This window comes from Talpa occidentalis, unplaced genomic scaffold, assembly GCF_014898055.3.
Source record: "Talpa occidentalis isolate TD23 unplaced genomic scaffold, MPIMG_talOcc4v2.1 talOcc4.8, whole genome shotgun sequence".
Classification (NCBI taxonomy): domain Eukaryota; kingdom Metazoa; phylum Chordata; class Mammalia; order Eulipotyphla; family Talpidae; genus Talpa; species Talpa occidentalis.
This window is the reverse complement of record NW_023605194.1, coordinates 43,161,109-43,185,092: the sequence shown is the minus strand read 5'-3', so window position 1 is coordinate 43,185,092 and position 23,984 is coordinate 43,161,109. Positions and strand designations below refer to the sequence as shown.

General features: G+C 44.8%; 1 protein-coding gene across 5 annotated transcripts in view; it reads left to right on the top strand.

Moving 5' to 3' along the window:
- Positions 1–1,537: 1,537 nt before the first annotated feature.
- Positions 1,538–23,984, top strand: part of CDH23 (cadherin related 23) — a 381,721-nt gene continuing 359,274 nt past the window's right edge. For 4 of the 5 annotated variants that reach the window (XR_008550123.1, XM_054690748.1, XM_054690750.1 and 1 more), the window contains exon 1: positions 1,861–1,916. The gene's annotated coding sequence lies outside the window, so the exon portion shown is untranslated. Of the gene's footprint in view, positions 1,917–23,984 lie in introns of all 5 variants that reach the window. The other variant, XM_054690753.1, reaches the window with a different exon arrangement.

The window sequence follows — 23,984 nt, the reverse complement described above, 5'->3', positions numbered from 1 at the left end:
TGCAGTCTCTCTGGTCTTCCTGCACTTCTGTATACATATTAGTTCCTTCCCACCACAGGGTTTTCGCACATGTTTCTTCTCCAGCCTAAAATCTACCCTCTCTCCATTGCTCAGGCTTCACATCTCATCAGATCTCAGCTCACTGCCACATCCTCTAAGAAGCCTTCCTAGATTCCCGAGGCCAGGTGCCATTAAACACTCATATCTAGCACTGATTATGCCTGTAATTTTACCTGTTTGTTTATTTATCCCATCAGAGAAATTCCAGAAGGCACAAAGTGCAAGGACCAAGTCTGTTTTGTTCCCCATCACATTCCACAACCTATTTTAGTTAGCTAGCACATAATAGCAAATATAAAAATGAATGAATGAGTGATAAGGGGAGCTTTCGAAGCTCGCAGATTCTGGATTTAATACCTGACTCCACCACACTGGCAAGTCACTCACCTCCCAAAGCCTGTTTCCTTGCTGTAAAATGAGGATACTGACCCATCAGAAAGACTGAGTTGAGGGCAGAATGAATTGAGGCCTGGGAAATCTCAGCCCAGAGCCTGGCACCAAGAGTTATTATCAGTATATTGATGGAAGGAGAGACGGGCGTAGAAACCTGTCATATTCAGAAGACTTAAAAGAACGCAGAATGCTTAGCCTGGGAAAGTGATGATGAGGGCCAGGAAACCACCCTCTACGACTGCCTGTGGACTCGTGAATCTAGCTGTCTGGAAAAGCATAAAGTCTGGAAAAGCATGTGCTTCCTCTAAATCTGGAAGGCCTTTATTCGAGTGCTGCCGAAGGGTCTCTGGCCCGGTGAAGGTGCTCTCAAGGGCCTCTTCCAATTTGGGTCCCTCATTTGCAAGCACCTGGGGCATTTGGAGCTCCGCTGAGGGAGAAGATGCAGATGCGATGCGTGAGCAGGATGGGCAAAGCGCTGGCCAAGCGTCCCCCAGGACTAGCGGGACTGGCTCAGCGCTCAGTGTCTCCCCAAGCAGAGAGGGGGCGCTTAAAGCCAACAGATGGCGCAGGCTCACCTAGGACGTTCACTCGTGCGCTCGCTCGGGCTTCCCGGGAGCGTTTCCCCGCTCGGCCCGAGGCAAGCAGCTGGCGGGAGCATAGCAGGGCCCCCATCCTTTTTGCGCCCCTCTGCGGGACAGCTGGGGGGGCCCTGTCGGCGGCCGTGCGGGGCGCCGCTCCAACAAGCACCCGGGGCCGCTTCCGCGGGTTTCCTCCTGGCCCCTTTGGGGGATTCGTCGAGTTGCCACAGCAGCCGGTGCCATGACGTCGGCAGAGGGCATCTTCGTCAGCCCTGAAATATTCATGCCCTGAGCGCCTGACTGGGCTCCGGGTCGCTCCCGGGGGCTCGCGGGGGGCCGGGCCCGGGCACGCAGGGATCCTGGCGGCCCACGGTGGCGGGCGTGGGGGCGCCGAGGAGCGGCCGGGCGCGCGGGGGCTGGGGGAGGCGGGAGGTGAAGGCGGGAGCGTCAGGAGGCGGGGTCTGGGTGGCGGGGGCCGAGCGGGGCGGGGGAAGCGAGGGAAAGTTGATCGCGGACTTGAGCGGCAGCGGCGGCTCGGGAGAGAGGGGCGCGGGCTGCGGGCGCGATGCGCGGCGAGAGGACGCGTCCGACGGCCGCCGGGCGCTGAGCCGGGCGGGGCGGGGCAGCCCATCCCGGGCATGGAGCGCTGGGGTGCTGAGCCCCGGGACATCTGGGGCGCGCCTCGTCCGAGCCCGCGGCGCGCCTGAAGTTGCGGCCAGCGGACTACCCAAGGGGACCCCGGACCGGCAGCGCGCCGCGAATGAGCCTTCGCGCCGGCGGCGAGGCGCGCCCGTGGCCAGCACCCGAGCAGACGGCCCGCGGCGGCCAATCCGGCGGAGAGCAGAGCCCGAGGCGCAGCGCGGCGCCGCTCCGCACACGCACACGGTACCGAGAGGCGCGCACCGCCCCTTCCTTCCCCGCTGCCCTCGCTTCCCGGTGCGGTTCGCCCGCCGCGCGGCGGGAAAGTTGGAGCCGAGGGGTCGGGACCGCAGCCGCCGAACCGCTTGTTCCGGCGCAGCCACCCCCTTCAACGGACCCCCAAGGCCCCCCTCCACCCCGGGCCCTGACTTGGGTGTGCGCCCCACGCCAAGCCTGCGACCGGACGCGCGGCAACTTTGATTCCCGGGAACTCGAATTCCCTCCGCGCTGGCCTTGGGAGGACAGGCGCTCCACTCCCTGCCCCTGTTCTTGGACACGCGAACGTTTGGGCTCTTCGCCTTTCAGAGAGGGTCTGGGTCTGGGTCTGGGTCTGGGTCTGGGCTGGGCAACATTTCGAAGGCAAAGAGGGCTTTGGGGTGCACTCCCGTCCCCTTCTGCGCTCTTGGACCGGGTTGGACTTGGAGAGAGGTGGGGCGCATCCCCTGCGCGCGCTGGGCAACAGCCCTGGAGGGACCTAAAGTCACGTAGCTCTCCGCTTCCCTCCCCTCATCACCTCTGTGCCGCGAGAGACCTCAAGGCACTCCTGCACCTTCCCACCCCAATCGAGAAAGACGTACCCCTCGCGGAGCCGGGAGCCTTGTGTGGCTCGAGCTTCTCTTCCCTAATCCCTGAGCAGACCTGCCCCGGAGCTGCTGGCTGTCCCCCGGGGCCTGTGATCCGGAGTTCTGCCCCACGTCTCCCCTGCAGGTCAGCTCCGGACGCCTGCCGAGCCGGCGTGTTCCAAGGTGGTAGCGGCACCAGCCCGTGGGCACTGAGCATCTTGCTTTCCCGGTGCCCGCCCCTAGCTGCTGTCTCCCCGTGCTGCGCGGAAATCTGCTACCCTCGCTGCCAGCCTTGGCCACTCTATGACCCCAGCCCCCAGCCCTGCTGCTGTTAGTGGCCCCCCAGGGGAAATTAGTCTTTTCTGGCTAGTAACACCTGCACGTTCCTCAATAACTCAGAAAGCAGCACCTGCTTTTTCTATACGGATTAACCCTCTCAGACCAGTGCAGGCCTTGACCCTTACCTTTCAGCCCTTTAGCCAGCCTTCCCCACCGGTCCCACCCACCCCCACCGCCAGTTTAGATTTTCAAATTACCTGGGCTGCACATGAGGATTTCGTGTTCGTGTACGCACGCATGTATTGGGTGGCGTCACACCCTTCATAGGGAAGAATTAAGTCTGATGGGGGCGGGGGTGTTGAAGAGCCTGGATGGGGCCAGGTGCAAGGTGCTGACAGTCAGCCTGTGGTTGGGGGAGAGTTGACTTGGAGTCGATGTTTGCCTCATGGTGTAGGCACACTGTGGTCAGCCCCTATGGGGGTGATAGACCAGAGGTCATTTTGCTATGGGGGACTTAGGAGGGTACATTTCACAGTCAGAACAGGAATGTGGCCCTGTCGGTTTCCCCAGAAGTAGAGCGGGCAGAGTGACTGTGTGGCAGAGAACAAGAGTACCCCGTGGGCTGAAAAAGTGGCACTAGAGCAGTGACTGGTGTGAACAGAAGTCTTGGTGAGCCATTAGGAGGCCCAGAATTGGTGTCCTGGACTGCTAGGCCCGGATACACATGTCTGTCGTCGCCTTCCTGAGGCCCAAACAGCTGGACTCCTCACATCTGCTTACTGCAGGTCTCGATTTTAGGGATATATTGGCATATGGCCCAGGTTGCCTCCCCAATACTTTCCCCACCCAACAAACTACCTTACCAGCAATTTCACCATTTGAGATTCACTTCTTTTAGCTTATTATTTTAAAGGACACCTTTCTGAAGTCCTAATTAAAATGCACATACTTCAAGGAGTTGAAGGTCTGGTGAAGCCTTGCTATTCTGAGTGTGGGCTGAGGACATGTAGCAGCAGCATCCCCTATGAGCTTATTAGGAAGGCAAACGCTTGCCCTCACTCCAGACCTCTTGATTCAGACTTGGTGTTTGACAAGATCCTTGAGTGATTTTTTTGCCTCAGTAAAGTTTGAGAAGCTCTGGTGCACAGTACCTTCTCAAGAATGAGCATTCCACAGCCTCTTGGTGCAGTGTTGAATAAGGCAGTGAATCAGAATGTAGGTTTGGGAATGAGACTAGAACTTCTTTTCCTGGATGGTTATGCTAGGGTTGGGTTAGCGGTCTGCTGCCTGTTATTTGAGGGGTTATCCCTGCTAATGCCCGGAGAGTGTCAGTATATGTGGGGGAACTTTGAACATCTGGAGTAACAGTTCAGTTTTCTGTGTAATTAAAACATTGCTGTGTGTGCTGCATGTGGGCCAGAAGTCAGCAGTTTGGGTTTCTAGAAGCTGGATGTGTTGCTCTACCTCGAGGACCCTCGGGCTGTGTAAATGATGCCCCTCAAGGGGGAGTAATTTAGTAACTGTCCTCTACTTCATCAGTCCCTCTGTGGGGTGTGGAATGACCCCCTCTATAACATCTTTAAAGAGGCTATAGGGCCTGTCAAGGCAGCTACATCAATCTAAGTTGGGACAGAGGAAGGTACTGACCAAGTTCCACCCTTCCATTCCCAGTCCAGGATGGGCATCCTGCTCCTACTGCCCAAGGCTATGGGAGGCCTCTAGCTCAAAATATAAGGGTGATGCCAAGGCATGGTGGCAGGTCACCTCCTGGTCATCTGGAGGAATAATGGTAACCCTGAAGCCATCTAGGCTAGCCTGACGGACTTTAGTGGAATTTGAATCAGAGGCCTTTGGGGATCAGTGGTGTCATAGGTGAAAGGTCATGACATGACTTATACATCCCTACCCTGCCAGAAGAGGACTGTCCTTCCCCCATGCTGGCCTCTTTGCAGAAGTGGGTGATTCCACCACTATGTAGTGACCACGAGGAGCTGTGGAGGCATCTAGATTGGCATGATCATGGCTTTATGAACAGTGACACTCATGTGAAAGCTGTCCTTTATCAATGAGTTCAAAAACACCTGGGCTGATAAAGGTCTTACTATTTTCTTGAACCTTCAGGTTTTTGAAAATGCAGTCTTTTAAAATAAACTTTCCTTATAGAACTCGTTGATTTCAAAGTCAGTTATAATGTTCCATAAACAATTTCTTTTTTTTTTTTTGAACCTTGATTTGAGTTTTTGGATCAACCTGTGTGTCTCACTAATAAATGAACAAGGTTATTCACAAGTTGGACCCTGCTTGATGGGTCATTTCAGGTTGGAAGTATCTTACCTTCAGTAAAAAAAGAAGGGGGATTGGAATGGGTCCTTCTCCGCTCTCATGCTTGCATGTGTGTGACACTGACACTGCTCAGTGGCCCCCAAATCCAGAAACCTTTACTGACTCCCAGGGTGGGTGGGTGTGATAGATACCTCTGCAGCCTGTGCCTCCCTTACTCTCTCCCTCTTTTTCCTGCTGCTTTCCACTCCTTAGCAATGGTCTGCCCCTCATAAACTGTGAGCACTCCCAGCACCAGCAGTATCTTAATCCTCTTTGTATCCTCTTGCTGCCACACTGGTGCAGCCAGTGCTTAATAACTATTTGTTGACTAAACGGGCTACTGACAGGCAATTGTCCCACTACCTTCTCTAGCCCCTTGTTAGCTGGCGATTAATATATCAGGGCAATTGGTATGTGTATAATTGCTTTTAACTATTCATGTTGGTTACTTTTAAGACTGGGTGGCTGAAGCCCATCTTGCTATATGCTAGGCTCCAGGTATAGACTCTTGAAGTGTATGCCTTAAATGCACATGCCCAGAGAGATGAGGAGCAGCAAGAGTAAAGGGCAAGGCAATAGGGCATGGTGAGGACTGTGGAGAACTGAAAAGTACAGGTTCCATATAAAAGGGGAGACTGTAAGCAAAACCCATCTTTATGACAGAAGTCAGAATAATGGTTATTTTAGGGTGTAATGTCTGGGGCTCTGGATAGTTCTGGAATGCAAGAAATTTCTCTCGCTATAACAGTGAGGAGTTGTCATTTGCACAGAAGAGTGAATTCGGAAAATTTACATTTATGGGCCATATTTATTTCGACCCAAACTGAAATTAGCTTTATTGAACTCCATTGGGTAGAAAATGTGTATTCTTACCTACTTTACTGACTAGAAAAAGGGTGTCAGTGAGGAACTTGGCATATTTAAGAAGTAGATACACGGAGACAGCTTTCTAGTCTTTCACTGTGAAATTTAATCTGGATCTATCATGGAGAATGGGGCAGGCTATTGTGGCTGCTTTTTGCTGGTCTGTGTATCTGAGTCTTGGGGTTTGTGCTCTTGGGGCTCTGGCTCACATTGTCAGTGATAGTCCTTGTGGCTTAGTGTATTGCCAAGAGGAACAAGAATGTCAGATGTCCATCCTCAGCCTCAGGGATTTCAGACCCTGCCAGTGTGGGTGACACAGCAGGCTAAGGTTTAGCCATCACATTTTTAACATTTCCTTTGCATAGTCTAAAAGCCTATCTAAGTGTTGTCTGTTATTATGATCATAAACCTGTTCCCTTCGTGATTTTTACAAAGCAGCTTGGAGGCAGAGTTGGGGTTGTGTGCCAGTTCTTTCAGTCTTGGGCTCTGAAGCCTTGGGTCTGGCACATAACCTTGCCCAGATGTTAATTTTCTCATCTGTTAAATGGGAATAATTGTCAGTTATATAGGCTTGCTGGCCGCATTAATGAGAGGAAAACTGTGTAGAGAGCCTTTTGTGTAGTGCCTGGCACACAGTACATATGCAAAATGTAGTAGCTTTTATTTTTACCCCTTTTGATTTAGTCATATGTTAGGTATGTTATATTCTTACAAAGAGGTGAAAACTCCCTTATTTTGAGAGCTTGACAGTTTATAAGTTCATAAGTTGAATTCTGCCTTAAGACATGTGGGGGGAGGTTTGGGAGGGTTTAGGGGGGCATTGTAATTTTTCATTTTTAATTAGTTACTTATAGCACTAAAACAGCATTCTTGCGTAAAAATCTAGATTTCTGGTATGTCAGAATAGAACTGGCCGTGTTGGATCTATGTTCCCACTTCGCAGTTGTTGGTTGGAGCTGAGTTTTAGCCAACCCTTATTGATGTTTAGAAAATTTGTTGATCGGGGATTATATACATACAATAAGGCGAGCAGATCTTAAATGAAAGTGATGAATTTTCACAGATGGACAAACCTGTGCAACCAGCACCTGGATTGAGATGCGTACCCAGCAACTTGGCAGCTCCCCTTCCCTCACCCCCACACCAGGATGTTTTCTCATTCCAGGAGAAACCACCCTCCTGATGCCACTCTTGACACTGCCATATGTAAGCGTTTTGCCTGCAGTCTCTCTTTAGATTGAGGTGAGACTGTAGTCTTTCGTTCTCTGTAGTCCCCACCACTCGCTGTTACCTCACTTTATCTTTACCCATTTGCATTACTTCTTGGTCCCTTCAGACATTTGAGTTTATGGTCTCTATTCAAAGACTAGAAGAGTCCTTACAGACTAAGTAGACCTATCATTTTACAAATGGGGAAACTGAGGCCCCCATTTGGGAGTGGGCTTATTTAAGCTTTTTCTCTGGAAGTAGACCTTGGTGGTAGCCAGTCAAAGACAGCCACTCCAGCATGAGGTGTGTCAAGGAGACCAGGGAGGCATTCACCTCCTGGACCCCAGGAGTCCAGGGGTGGTCCTGCAATCACAGTCACCCAGAGCCCCCTGCAGCCTGATCAGCCTAAAAGGGAAGGTTCTGGCCCCTGCCTTCCTGGAGCTGCATCCTACCCAGCAGGCTCTTAGCGTCACTACCTTCTCTTTAAAGGCCATGCTCCATTTGGAGAGGACCTCAAATGCCATTTGTGACAAGGGCCTTGTACACCACTTTGATTGTGTCTGTTTCTGAAGAAGGCTGTAATTTGGGAGCCAGTGAAAGTGCGGCAAAGAAGGAAATAGAACAATAAAGAACAAGAGTGGAAGGGATGAGAGAGAAAGTAAAAGGGGGTCTCTACGACCATGTCTGGGTGTCCATTTGTCCCTGGTCCTGTTCCCAAGGAATCCTGGCTTTTTCTGGCTTCCTTGGGGTTCGAGTCAGGATGCCTGGGTCCCCCTAATGGACTCCCTTTAGCTCTGCCCCAATTCTCCTCTGTTTTTGCTCACAGAGGTAGGAGTCCTTCATCCTGCTCAGGCATACACAGGGCTGCCTTCTCCTCCCGCCCTCTGCATCCTTTCTCCTGCTCTGATCTGCCCTTGCTCCAGAGGAGGCTGAACTTGAAAGGAGAGCAGATATCCTCTCCAGGGACTAATAGTAACAACTCTCAGCCAGGCCTCTCTCTGCCCCTTCTGTGGAGACCTGAGGCTTGTCTTAGCAGGGGCTGCGTGGGCCACGGGGAATGAGCACATACTGGGCAGCGGGACCAGAGGCCCTTCCTAACTCGACATCCTTTATGTTTTAGGGTCCCACATTTAGCCAATCCGCCAACTAATATTGAGCGTCACCTTGACCAGGCTCTGTCTGGTTGCAGGGATTCTGCTGAAAGTCGACAGCAGTGCTGTCCAATGGAAATGTAACGCAAGCCACATAGCATAGGCAGCTTTCAGTTTTCAAGTAGCCTCTTAAAAATGCTAGAAAAAAAATGGATGAAATTAATTTTGATAATCTATTTTATTTAACTCAATAAATCACGAACAGTATTGTTTCAACATGTAACCACTGAAACAAATTATTAGTGGTATGTATATATGGTGGTAGTAAGTCTGGATCCGGTGTATGTTTTACATTTATGGCACTTCTTAGTTTAGGCTCAGCACATTCAAATGTATTATGGCCACGTGGCTGATGGCTACTGTATTGAACTGGGAGAGATATCAGCCAGTAAATAGAGGTACAGTGTCATTACACATGGGTGCATGTGCTATGGAGAAAACGGGGTAATTGACATGCTAAAGATGGAAGATAGGGTAGTTGAGGAAGGCTTCTTGTGAAAGGGATACATTGGTCCATCCTCATGGACTGGAGCCCTCGCAGGAGCCTGAAGCCTAAGTGTCCACAGGGACCCTCCCCAGCACCTCACAGCGCTTCAAGGCTCTATGCTTACCCAGCATGGGATGCCATGTGTCCTCCCCACAGAAGCCTGGGGACCCAAGTGGAGAGGGGCCTGGAATGGTTACAGTATTTTAGAAAAGCACTTTGTCTCTGGATATGTATGTGTTTCTTTAGTCCTCCATTTTCTCCATGTACTTCCCATGGGGAAGATAAGGATTAGGTTCATCTATCTACTTCTTTTTACATTTGGGATTTTTCTAAGCAGAGAGGAAGCTCCGGAAGGTGCAGCAGCATAGACACTTGAGGTTGTTTCCTCCGGGGAAGAGGGTTTGACCTGTCATTAGTAGAGGTGGTTGACACCAAGGGGTCTGGACACTTGGTGGACCTGAAGGCTCCTTTCCTCTTTCTGACTTGGGGTGGGAAGAGGACTAGGATCTTGGGGTTCAGGAGATGTATCCATGGGAAGAGTGCCCTGGGGCCAGGCAAATGTAAGCTTCCTTGCTGTTTGGCTATCTTGGTTGACCTGTGCTATGGTGAACATTCAGGAGCTAACACCTGAGTGGTCTGGCCACTAGGCACTGTGGCAAATGCACATGTTCACCCTGCCTAAAGGGGGCGCTGCTGCCACCATTCTTGCCTGTAATTGCTAAGCAGGAATGTAAAACAAGTGTGGCCAGACACTTTGATTTTCCAAAGTTATCTAGAAATCCAGTTGTAAAATTTTTTTTTAATTCTTATTTTAAATGTTAGCAATTAATTAGAAAAAACTGTGAGGGCCGTCATTCATTTACCAAGTATTTATTGAGCTTTTGCTATGGCCAGGAACTATCCTAGGGCCTGAGCTTCATCAGTGGCTCCTGCCCTTGTGCAACATATGTTGTAGGGAAAACCCTTTAGGAGGATGCAGGTGATCCATGGATGACCTCTGTCACAGACTTAGAGTGCCAGGACACTTGATGCATGCTAGGCCCTGGCTTTAGCACTTCATACAAGTGCTTACCTAGTCCTGACAATAGCCCTATGAAATAGGAACGATGTTACTCATATTTTACAGATGAGAATCTAAGGCACAGTGGGTTAAGCAGTTTATCCAAATTCACATAGCCATCAGGTGTAGCAGTAGACTTTGAGCCAAGACACTCTGACCCCTTAATCTTTATTCTGTTCTGTAGCTTGTACTGCATGTAGAGAAGGCTGGAGCTAAATCCCTGACTACATGGATGGAAATAGCCCAGAAAGAACAAGTGACCCTCCTTGGGTCTGCACGGAGACAGAGATGGGGCTGGACTTTCAATCCAGGCTGTCAGGTGTGTTTATTGATGTCTGGACTTCACCTGTGATTGATCCTGGGGTGGGGTTGAACATTCAGGTGCCCTCAGCACTCATGCATTTAGTAGAGTGAGTGTGTGTATTGCTTTAAACATCCACGGGCTGTTTAGAAGCTTAGAAGCCACTGATTGAGTTGCCCCCATCTGGGAAGGTCATGTACATCAGGGTTTCTGCACTTGCCTGGGCCTCGGCCCCCAGTAAGACCCCAGCACTTCCCAGGGGGTCCAATGCAATGACTCCTGTAATCCCAGTTCTGCACCTTTCCTCCTGCTATTGGCCAGCGTGGCCGAGGAGCTGCCTCACTATCTCTGGCCGAGTGTTGGTCCTAAACTGAATGTGGCCTGGACTGGAGTCACCTCGCATTCACTTGCGGCTTTCTCATGTTGGTGTATGCGTGGGAACAGCAAGGTGAGAAGATATGTGTGGATGGCGTGTGAGTTAAGTGTGTGAGACTTCAGTTCTAGTCCTTGTGTTTACCCAAGTGCTTTAATTCTGAGCTATGGTTTTCTCATCTGTGAAATGGGCAAGACCCTTCTGGCCAATCTACTTAATTCAGGGAGTTGGAGGCTCGCCCGAGAGTTGTGGAAGTTATTTGGCAAAATGAATTGTGATATATAGAAATCACAATAAGTAAAAATATATTTATTAATGATCACTTTGTATTAATGACCTGAATTATGCAGCATTTACAAGATATAATAGATATTTTAATATCATGAAAATCTCTAAACCCAACAGGGATGTCTTTGTCTCTGAATGTCATTGAAGGATTTAATGGCCACTGTATCGATTTGATATCCATCTTATTGAGAAGGTGCACACATCAACATGGATTTATCAAGGGGCTACTGTTTGCAGTGCACGGAGCAAGGCACACTGAGCTACAGAAATAGACAAGCCACGGCCCTGGTTCTCTGTGAGCTCACACACATACTCAGAGTACCCTGTTTGGGACAATCCATTCGTGTGTGTGTGTGTGTGTGTGTGTGTTGGTGTGTGTGTAGTGAGAGAGGTAGAGAATATGCCTAACATATTTGCCTGACTCAGCCAAGATTTCTGTTGTTTGCCCTTCCTCACTGACCCCAAAGCTCTCCCCTTCACCTAAAGTGCCCTTGGATAGCTGGGGGACTGAGCACAGGGGTAGCTGCATCCTAGGAAGAGGGTGGGGTGTAAAGAGTGGGGGTTGCTGCAGGATAGACCTGCTGGGCTGCCTGACATGCCAGGCTGAACCTGAAGGCTCTTGGAAACTGGAGCTCAGGCCGGAAGTAGGGAGCCCATGAATAATACAGCGGGAGGGAGGCTGTTAACTAGGTGACCTCGTTGCACCTGCGTGTTTCACAGCTTCCTCTGGAGCCACTGTGGAAGCCCTGGGTCTTGGCAAGGGCAGAGGGGAATGGGAAAAGCCTGGTGGAGACACAACCTCTGTTTCCCTGCCCTACTTTCCTTTCAGCTGTTGGACTCAGAAGTTTTTGTACTTTATCACACTGTAATCTCGCCCTCTCCATTTGGCTGGGGGCCCGACGGCCTTGGCTGTGTGTGTGGGTGTGCACGTGTGCCCTCGCACACACGTGCTGAGGCTGGTGCACCTGGATGCTCTCAGCACTGGGCCTTCTCTCGTGCCCTCTCCCCTGACTTCTGGATCTTTTCTGAGCTGGCTGCCAGGCACCCTGGCTCCGAGTGGATGTGCTATGTCACCTTTGCAAGGTGACCCCCTCTCTGGGTGACTTTGGCTGTTGTGGACAGTGCAGAGTCCTGAGCAGAACTATTTTGTGTCTCAAGGGTTTGACCTCTGACATGGTATTTTGTAACCATCCCATTGAAGATGGGTAGGTTTATCTTCAATTCTCGCAGATGAAAACATAATTTAAGAGCCTGTGGTAGATTTTTACAGGCCTTTCATGCTGAATCAGGACAGACCAGCTCTCCCGTACAGTATTTCCCTGCCTGTCTCCCCTCATCTGCCCTGCCTTTGTAGTTGTACCACCTCAGAATGGCGCCACTGTTGTGGTCCCGCACCCCTCATCACAGGTGTCTCCATTTACATACATGCATGGCCCGTGCTCCCTGGGCCCAGGTGTCCATAATTTCAGGTGTGCATGCAAGACCGCAGGTGCCTGTTATAGATGCTAATGGTGGGAGGGCGGAAAAAGCCCGATTTTTAACTCATTTACCCTACACACTGATGAAAATGGGGGTGGGGAGTGGATAACCCTGACTTTCTCCTCTAATGCTATGGGGTCTGTCATTTTAAATGTTGATCGCTGGAGCCTGGCTATACCCATCCAGACCTGGCACACAGGACCACCATACTTTCTGTACCTCTTAGGAAGGCAAAGACCTTCTGGGTCAGAGCTGAAAGCTGCTAGAGGACAGAGTGAAGGGACATGAGTTTAAACTTCAGCAGGAGAACTTAAAGGCAGACACAAGAAGAAACTGGTTTTATGATGTGTCAGGTGAAGATGGAAGGTGGTGAGATGCTAGAATTTCCTGGGGAGACTGGCTTTACCTTCCATAGAGCTGTTTTTGAACCCCTGGTCTAGGGGTTGGAAGCAGAGAGTCCCTGGCCAGTGCCTGGGATTGGAACATGAACCCTCAGCCTGGCCTCCTCCTCCTTCTCTGTCCTGAGTGCTGTCAGCAGAGGCCTAACCCTGAGGAGGTCCCAGATCTTCCTCCCCAGGACTGGAAAGAGACATCCTCCAAAGCCCTGCTGGGCCTCAGCCTGCTTCCCAAGGCTAGGGGTCTAAGCCCTGGGGCCTGGGCCTGCCTGCTGCTCTAGTCTTAGAATTGTGCCTTCGAGAGTTTCTATACCTCCATATATGCTCATTTCTGTCCACAAGCGCATGGAACACAGTGCCCATCTGAAAGATTGGAGAACATCTCCTTTTTTGTGCCTGATTTAGGTGTCAATAGCTGGGGTTCCAGGCACCAGCCCTCATCTGTGAATTGCCTAAGCAAAGGGCATGTTTCTGCCTCTGAGCCATATCATTCAGGTTCAAATCCTTGTTCTTCTAATTAATAGCTGTGTGACCTTAGACAATTTAATTAATCATTCTGTTTTTCAGTTTTCTCATCTGGAAAATCAGCATAATAATAGTGCCTACCTGAAAGGATTATTGGGATGAATGAATGAATTATTGCATGTAAAATGCTTAGGAAAGGTGTCTGCCATCTAGTAAATACTCAACATATGCTTGTGTTAGTTATTATTATGCTACTGTTACTCTTAGCTCCTGCATTGTGGAGACTGACACTCCTGTACGCTGCCCTAGGATGCCAGGAGAAACTGTCATACCCATGAAAAAGAAATGGGAGGTGAGGTAGGCAGCCTTGGAAGGCTTCAGGGATCCCTTGCCCAGATATCGTGGCTTCTCTCTGTGCACCTGGTAGGGAGGCAGAACGACAAGCAGGGCAGTACTGTGGTTGGTAGCACTGATCTTGGTGCCAACACATTGGGACTTTTTAAGTCAACTTTTTCTTTTTTTAAGATTTTACCAGAGACAGTGGAGAGCAGAACAGGTATATATACTGAGATACACTGGTGGGGAGAGCAGCGGGCGAGACAGGAGAGGTCTGCTCTGCCATTTGGGGTGCTCCCTGGCAGGGGATCAAACTCTTGCTGCTGTGGCTGCGGATAGCTTCATAGTGCTGAGATTTGAACCCCTGCACCACCAGGGAGGCCCCTAAGTCAACTTTTTCATTGAAGTATAACATATAGAAAGTAGACAGTCATCCTTGCAGAGCTTAAATGATGACAAGCGGCCACTCCCATGTACCTAGAACCAAGTCAAGAAGGAAAATATCAGAAGCCATTTCTCCCCATCATTAGTTCCCAAAGTAAATCCTGCCCAGACTTCTAATACCATACCTTCATTTTGCCAGTTTTGAACTTTATATAAATTGAATCAAGTATGTTTTCTTCCACTCAACTAATTTGTGAGATTCAGCCTGTTGTATATAGTTTCATTCATATATTCTTATTATCGTATGCTATTCCATGCATGGAGAGACTATAATTTATCCATTCTGGTGTTGATGGACAATTGGAGGATTGCTACCAGTTTTTGACTCTTAGGTAAATGACTGTTCTGAACATTTCTTGTGTACCTGTGGGTGTATGTGTATGTCTGTGCAATTCTAGTGGATATATTGACCATCCTTAAAGCAATACAAGCATTACAGTGTAACTTGCTATAGCTTTATCATTTAGTCCTGATGTCTTGTAGTATAAATCCTCCCGCTTTGTTCTTCTTCAGCATTTTTGTTTACTTTTGGCTGTTTGCATTTCCCTATATATTTTAGAACCAGCTTTTGAAATTCCACAAAAAACCCTGCTAAGATTCCATTGAGACTGCATCGAAAATATGTAGATCAATTTGAGGAAAATTGATATCTTTACAATATTGAATTTCCCAGTCTATGAACAAGATATAACCTCCCATTTACGTAGGTCTTAATAAATCTAGAAGAATGCTTTCTGTCTATGTGGAGGTTCTAGACTTATTAGATTGGTTTCTGGTATTGATATAAATGATATTTAAAGTTGCTTTCATTTCCAATTCCTTGTTTTTGGCATGTAGAGGTGCAATTCATTTTTTAAAATGTTGACCTGACCTACATCCTACAACATTTGTTAAAGTTACTTACAATCTTGATAGTTGTCTATAATTTTTTAAATTATTTTTTAACACTCACAGTCATGTTTCTATAAAAACTAACAATTTTATATTTTCCTTTCCAACTTACATCTGTTTTTCTTGCCTTATTGAGAAGACTAAGATTTCCAGTGTAATATTAAATAGAAGCATTAATAATGGGTAGGGATCCTTATTTTGATTCTGGTGTGGAGGAGAAAACTTTCAGTATTTCACTAGTAAGTATGATTGTTTGCTGTAGTCTTTGTAGATGTCATTGACCAAATCAGAGGCAATTTTCTTATTTCTATGTGGTGAAATATATATAACATAAAATTTGCCATTTTAAGTGTACTGTTCAGTGGCATTAAATATACTCTCAGTGTGGGGCAGCCATGATCACCATCCATTTCCAGACTTTTCACCATCCATTTCCAAACAACCCTACAAACTCTGAACCCATTAAACAGTAACTTCCTGTTCTCTCTCCCCCTCCAGCTCTGTGTAACCTCTATTGTGTTTTTTGTCTGTATGAATTTGATTGTAGGTACCACACATAAGTGGATTCATACAGTGTTTCTCCTTTCGTATTTGACTTATTTCATGCATCATAATGTTTTCATGGTTTACTCATGTTACAGCATGTGTCAGAATGAATTCTTTTTAAAGACTGAGCTGAATTCAATTATCTGTGTATACCGGGCTTTATCCATTCATGTTGATGGACACTTGGATTATTTCTGGCTGTTGTGAATAATGCTGCTATGAATACTGATGTACACATTTGAGTCCCTGATATCAGTTCTTTCGAGTATGTATCTAAGAGTGGAGTTCTTGCATCACATGGTAGGTGTACATTTAATTTTTTGTAGAATCATCATACTGTCATATTGGTTTCCACAGTGGTTACTTGATTTATATTCCTATCAGCTATGCATAAGAGTTATAATTTCTCTACATCTTCACCAACACTTACTATTTTTTGATAATAGCTATCCTAATGGGTATGAAGTGGTATCTGATTGTGATTTTGATTTGTATTTCCCGAGTGGCTAATGATATTGAATATCTTTTCATGTGTTTATTGTCCATTTGCATATCTTTTCTGTGCAGAAATGTTCAAGTCCTTTACCTGTTTTTGAATTGGGTTGTTTGGGTTTTGGTGTTGTTGAGTTGTAAAAGTACTATATGTATTCTGAATATCAATCCCTTATCACATATGTGATTTACAGATATTTTCCTCCATTCCTTGGGTCGTTTTTTCACTATGCTGATAGTGTTCTTTGATGCTCAGTAGTTTTGAATTTTGAAGATGTCCAATTTACTTTTTTTGTCATTGCCTGTGATTTTGGTGTCATAACCATGAAATCATTGCTAAATCCAATGTCATGAAATTTTTCCACTATATTTTCTTTTAAGAAATTTTAGTTTTTATGTGTTAAGTCTCTGATTCATTTTTAGTTAATTTTTGAATTTAGTGTCAGGTAAGAGTCCAATTTGATTCTTTTGCCTATAGTTATCCAGTTTTCCCAGCATCATTTGTTGATAAGACCGCCTTTTCCCTATTGAATAGTCTTGGCACTCGTCAAAAATGTATTTAACCATATATACAATGGTTTATTTCTGGGCTCTCTATTCCATTAGGCTATAGTCCTGTCCATACAGTATTGCCACACATGGCGTTTTGATTATGGTAGCTTTATAGCTATTCCTGAAATCAGGAATTGCGAGTCCTCCAATTTTATTCTTTTTCAGGATTGTTTTGATTATTTGGGGTCCCTAGAGATTCCATGTAAATCTTAGCGTGACTTTTTCTATTTTATTGAAACTTTGCTGGGCATTGCATTCCTCTATCGATCACTTTGGGTAGCAGTGTTATCTTTGTTATCGTAACAATGTTATGTCTTCCGATCTGTGAACATGGTTGATCTTTCCACTGATCTTTCCATGGTTGATCTTTAATGTACAAGCTGTTCACCTCCCTAGTTAAATTTATTCTTAAGTGTTTTATTCCTTTTGATGCTTTCATAAGTGAAACTGCTTAAATTTTCTCTTCAGACTATTCAATGCCAGGGTACAGAGATGAAACCTTTTTTTTTTTTTTTTTAACATGTTGATTTTGTATGCTGCATCTTTGCTAAATTTATTTATCAGCCCTAATAGATTTTTTTTTTTAAATGGAACCTTTATGGGCCTCCCCGGTGGTGCAGCGGTTGAGCGCTGGGCTGCAAAGCTGCCCGCAGCCTCTCTAGTGCTGGTTTGATCCCTGGCCGCTGGTGAGGGCCTCACATGGCACGCAGACCTCTCCTCAGCAGTGTACTTTGTCAGTCTGCCTGTTCTGCTCCCCCACTCTGGCTCTAGTGAATTCTCTCACCTTCCCGCATTTCTGACTGTACCCAGTGCGTATATAAATAAATAAATCTTTAAAAAAAAAAATAAATGGAACCTTTAGTGTTTTCTACATATAAGGTCATGTCATCTTATATGAAGTGAATGGAGATAATTTCACTTCTACCTTTCCAATTTGGAATGAGAAATTTCTTGACTAATCCCTCTGGCTAGAATTTCCAATACCTTGTTGAATGGACTTGGTCATAGCAGGCATCCTTACTCTTGATCCTATGGGGAACACTCAATCATTAGCCACTGAGTATGATACTAGCTGTGAGTTTTTCGTATCTGACCTCTCTGTTCCTTTTTGCCAGGTTATTTTTAATCATTAATGTATGTGGAATTTTATAAAAGTCATTTTTGCATCCATTGAGATGATCATATTTTTTTCTTCTTTCTCTGTTCATGTGGTGAATTACGTTGATTGATTCTCAAAAGTTAACCAACCTTACATTTCTGGAATAAATCTGACTATATCATGATGTATTATACTTTTCATTCTTTGTAGTTTTTATAATACCTTGTCTGTTGTTGGAATAACTACAAAAGCTTTTTTGTGACTATAATTTGCAGGGGTATATGAATTGTTAATGTTCTGTTTAAGATTTTTTTATCTGTGTTCGTGAAAGGGGGCTCACTTTCCTTTCTTGTGATGTCCTTGTCAGATTGTATATATTATCAAGTTATGCTGACCTCATTATATAAATCGGAGCTGTTCCTTTCTTCCCAGGAGTTATATTTTTTCTTAAACATTTAGAAGAATTCAGCAAAGAAGGCCTATAAACAGATTTCTTAGTGGGATTTTTTTTATTAGTTTCAAATCCTTTAGTAGAAATAGGACTTTTTCTATTTCTGTTTTTTATGTGTCGGTTTTGCTAAGTTGTATTTTTTGAGGACTTTAGACATTTTATGTAAGTTCGCAAATGAATTAACAAAAAATATTCATATTATCTCTTTGTCCTCTAATGATCCTTATGCTCTCTGTAGAATCTGTAGTGGTGCTTTCTTTTTCATTCATGATATTGGTGGCATATGTGCCTTCTCGCTCATTTTCTTCATTGTCTTGCTGATTGCTGGATTTATCATTTTGTTCGTCTTTTGAAAGAACCAACTTTGGTTTTACTGGTTTTTGTCTATTTTTTCTTTTCTATTTCACTAATTTCTATTCTTATTAGGAATTACAAAACTTCTACTTTCTTTGGGTTTAATTTGCTTCTTAAAATACTTTTTGAGGGGCCTTTTTGGTGGCGCAAGGGATTAAGTCTCAGCACTCTGAAGCTATCTGCAGCCACTGCAGCATGAGTTCAATCCCCGGCCAGGGAGGTGACCCACATGGAACAACAGACCTTTCCTGTCTCACCCACCGCTCCCCTTAGCAGTGTATTTCAGTCAATCTGCATATTCTGCTGCCCACTCTGTCTCTGATGAATCCTCTCACCCCCCATCCCATCTCTGGCCTACACCCCAGCTCTTGTGTGCATAAATAAATAAATCTTTAAAAAAATACTTTTTGAGACAGATACATAGATCATTACTCTGTAGATTTTCTTCTTTTCTGAAATCTGAATTTAAGGCTATACATTTTCCTCTAGCGAAATGCTTGTATGTCACAAACTTTTATGTCATATTTTCATATGTATGACTCAAGATATTTTCTAATTTTGTTTGTTTTTTTGTTTCTAAATTTTGTTGTGATACTTTGAGTTATTTCAATTCTTTGGATTATTTTGAAAGTTATGGCTCAACCTGGTGGACTTTGGTAAAATTTCTATTTCTATTGAGAAGAATGTTTATTCTGTTATTGTATGATGCAGTGTTCAATTTTGTCAATCAAGTCAACTATAAATCACACTGTGCATGTCAGTATCTTTATTGACAGTATCTTTATCTCCTCTATCAGTTTTTGAAAAAGGTATGTTGAAGCCTTTCATTATAAACATGGGTTTGTCTATTTCTCTTTCTAGTTTTGTCAATGTTTGTTTCATGTTGGTTTTTTTTTTTAAGATTTATTTATTTATGCATACAAGAGCTGGAGTACAGGCCAGAGATGGGGGGTGGTGGTGGTGAGAAGATTCACCAGAGACAGAGTGGGGAACAGAACAGGTAGACTGACTGAAACACACTGCTGAGGGGAGCAGTGGGCGAGACAGGAGAGGTCTGCTTCGCCATGTGGGTTTCTCACTGGCTGGCCAGGGATTGAAGTCGTGCTGCAGAGGCTGCAGATTGCTTCATAGTGTGGTGCTTAACCCCTTGCACCACCAGGGAGGCCCTGTTTCATGTTTTGAAGCTGCATCCTCAGGCAGGTAAAAATTTAGAATTCTTTATCTTCTTGCTCTCCTTGTCTTTAGCAGCTTTCCTAGTGGATTTACCCTTTGATCATATTGAATGTCTGTCTTTGAAAAATCTATCTTTATGTCTGGTAATCTTCAGTAGCTTTTCCCTTAAAGTGTTAATTGATTGCTAGTGAAGTACCTATGCCAGTTTTCTTTGGACTAGATTTTACATGTGATAACTTTATTCTTCCCTTTGATTTCAGTGCTTCTGTATCCTTATTTTTAAAATGTATCATTTGTAACATAATGTAGTGTTTTAAATCTCATTTTAGTCTTTTAGTTTGAATGTTTATTTCACTCATACTTTGTGTAATTACTGATCTATTTGGTGTAAATCTATTGTTGACTTTTCTCAGTTTTGTTCATCTGAAAGTATATCCATTACATCTTTACTTTTGAAGGATGGTTTTAAAGTATAGAATTTTCTTTAAAGATGTCATTCCATTCATTTTCTTCTGGCTTCCATAGTTTCTTTTGAAAAACCAACTCTAAGTTTTACAAGCACCTTTGAAGCGCATCTGCTAATGTTTTCTCTCTCTGACTTGTCTAGTTTTTTTTTAAACCTTTGGTTTTCAACAGTTTTACTTTGATTTATCCTCCTTTGTATTCATAGCATTTATCTAATCCATGGCTTGTTATTTTTAATGAAAATGATAAAAATCCTTTTAATCAAAAGATTTTTAGTCAGCTTTACTTCAACTATTGCTTCTTCTCTATTCTCTTTCTTCTTTCTTTGGGATTTAAGTTACACATGTACTAGACAATCTTACCATGTCCTATATATGTTATAGCTATTTAAAAAAATCAACTTTCTATCTGTATTTTCTTCTTTGTTCTTTATTCTGGTTCTTTTCTTTTTTTTTTTAAGATTTATTTATTTATTTATTCATACAAACACTGGGTACAGTCAGAAGCGCGGGAGGGTGAGAGAATTCACCAGAGCCAGAGCAGGGAGCAGAGCAGGCAGAAGGACCGAAGTACACTGCTGAGGGGAGCAGCGGGCGGCAGGAGAGGTCTGCGCGCCATGTAGGACCCTCCTCCGGTGGCTGGGGAGCTGCCGGGGATCGAACCGGTGCTGCAGAGGCTGCAGGCAGCTTTGCAACCCAGTGCTCAACCGCTGCGCCACCAGGGAGGCCCTATTCTGGTTATTTTCTACTGGACTGTTTTCAGTTCACCCATCTTCTCTTCAACTGTGTCTAATTAACTGTGAGATTCATCTATTAAGAACTTAATTTTAATCATTAAATTATTCATTTTTAGAATTTCTTTATGTTTATCTTGTAGATTCTAATTCTGGTGAAGTTGTCCATATTGTCAATGATTTTCTTGACCATATTAGTCACTGTAATTTTTTTAATATTTTATTTTATATAATTCTTACATTATTTTTCATTTTCGCACAATGTATGCATTTTCATTTTGGTTATATTCCCCATACAATTTCACCACCCCTTATTTTGACCCTAATTCTTCCTCTCCCCACCCCCCATAGTGTGTCTCTGGTTTATAGTTACTTGTTGATTTTGATTTTTACTTTGTATTAATTAGTCTTTTCCTGGTCCCTTATTTAGGTTTTCTAAATTCCTGCTATGAGTGAGACCATCTGGTATTTTTCTTTCTTTTTTTTTTTTTTAAAGATTTATTTATTTATTTATACAAGCACTGGGTACAGTCAGAAGCGCGGGAGGGTGAGAGAATTCACCAGAGCCAGAGCGGGGAGCAGAGCAGGCAGAAGGACCGAAGTACACTGCTGAGGGGAGCAGCGGGCGGCAGGAGAGGTCTGCACGCCATGTGGGACCCTCCTCTGGTGGCCGGGGAGCAGCCGGGGATCGAACCAGCGCTGCAGAGGCTGCGGGCAGCTTCGCAACCCAGCGCTCAACCGCTGCGCCACTGGGGAGGCCCCTGGTATTTTTCATTTTCTTTCTGTCTTATTTCGCTGAGCATGATCCCTTCTAGCTCCATACATGTTCTGCAAACTGCATGTGTTTATCTTTTTTGATTGCTGAGTAATATTCCATTGTGTATGTGTACCACATCTTCTTGATCCAGTCATCTATTTTTGGGCATTTGGGTTGTTTCCATATCTTAGCTATTGTAAATAGTGCTGCTATACACATAGGGGTGCAGGTTTCCTTTGGAATTAATGTTTCTGTTTAGTTTGGGTAAATACCTAGGGGTGGAATTGCTGGATCATATGGAAACTCTATCTTTAGTAGGTTGAGGAATCTTCACACAGCTCTCCATAGTGGTTGGACCAGTTTGCACTCCCACCAGCAGTGCAGGAGAGTTCCTTTTTCTCCACAACCTTGCCAACATTTGTTTTCGCTAGTTTTTTAAATATGTGCCATTCTCACTGGTGTGAGATGGTATCTCATTGTAGTTTTGATTTGCATTTCCCTGATTACAAGCGATGCTGAACATTTTTTCATATGCCTGTTAGCCATTTGTATTTCCTCTTTGGAGAAGTTCCTTTTTAGCTCTTCTGCCCCTTTTTTGACTGGATTATTTTCTTTGTTTTTGTTGAGTCTCATCAGCTCTTTGTAGATTTTTGTGATCAGTCCTTTATAGTTAGTGTTGTGTGCAAAAATTTTCTCCCAGTCAGTGGGGTTTCTCTTTGTTTTGGTTATTGTCTATTTTGCTGTGCAGAAGCTCTTTAAGTTGATGTAGTCCCAGCTGTTTATCTTTACTTTCACTATCACTGCTTTGGGTGATGTGTCTGTAAAGATGTCTTTGAGGTGCATGTCATGTAGCGTTTTGCCTGTATTTCCTTCTATATTTCTTATGGTTTCAGGTCTTATGTCTAGTTCTTTAATCCATTTTGAGTTGGTTTTTGTGCATGGTGTGAGGTAGTACTCAAGCTTCATTTTTTTGCATGTAGCAACCCACTTTTCCCAGCACCATTCATTGAACAAACTTTCTTTGCTCCAGTGCATATTCTTTGCTCCTTTGTCAAATATTAGTTGACCATTAATCTGTGGGTTTATTTCTGGATTTTCTATTTGGTTCCATTGGTCCATGTATCTGTTCTTGTTCCAGTACCATGCAGTTTTGATGATTGTGGCTTTGAAGTATAGTTTGAAGTCTGGGCGTGTGATGCCTCCATTCCCTTCTTTTTTTTTCAGGAGAGCTTTGGCTGTTTGGTGTTTTGGGTGATATACAAGGAATTCAAATAGGGAATGAAGAAGTTAAACTATCACTATTTGCAGATGATATGATAATAAACATAGAGAACCCCAAAAACTTCCACAGAAAAACTAATTCAACTCATCAATCAGTTCAGTAAAGTGGCAGGATACAAAATCAACACGCAAAAGTCAGTAGCCTTCCTATACACAAACAATAAATCTGAAGAAGAAGAAAAAAAAATCCCTTTTATTATTGAAACAAAAAAATCAAATACTTGGGAATAAACCTAACAAAAGAGGTAAAGGACAAAGTAAAATATAAAACACTGTTAAAAGAAATAGGAGAAGACGCAAAGATGTGGAAAGACATCCCCTGCTCATGGATTGAAAGAATTAACATTATCAAAATGGCCATCCTACCAAAAGCAATTTGCAGATTCAATGCTATTCCAATAAAAATTTCAATGACATTCTTCAAAGAAATAGAACAATTATTGATGAAATTCATATGGAATCACCAGAAACCCCGAATAGTCACTGTAACTTTTAAAGCCCAGTGCTAGTATTTGGGTCACTTAGGACTTTGTTTCTATCCTCTGTCTTTTCTCTTTTCCCTGTTCATGATATGGCTGGTACATTTTTAAAAAGATTTATTAATTTATGCATACAAGAGGTGGGGTACAGGCCAGAGGTGTGTGGGGTGAGGTGATTCACCAGAGAGAGAATGGGGAACAGAACAGGCAGATTGGCCAAAGTACACTGCTGAGGGGAGCAGCAGGTGAGTCAGGAGAGGTCTGCTGTGCTATGTGGGTTGCTCCCTGGCCAGCCGGGGGATCAAACTCGTGCTGCAGAGGCTGCGGAAAGCTTCTTAGGTTGCATCTCAACCCCTTGCGCCACCAGGGAGACCCCAGTGGCTGGTACATTTTTTAATGAGTATCAGTCATTTTGTATGAAAAACCATAGAGGCTTCCTTCCAGAAAGGATTTGCCTTATCTGGCAGGCAACAGACCAATTGATTGTCTTAATGCAGTCAGGGACTCAAGGCTAAGTCAATGCTTATAGTCCTTGTCTGCGTCTGGCGCATTAATGCTCTTGGAGCAACTCTCCAGGGGTCTGTTGATGGAGAGTCTTTCTAGAGCTAACTAGAGCATCTCCTTCTCATTGGTCCTAAACTTCATTATTTGTCTCAATAACAAGAGTCAGCTGAAAGCACCACTCTACTGTTCAGCTGCTTGCTGCTTGGTTCCTCAGTTTCCTCTTTTCACAGCTTGAGAAATGG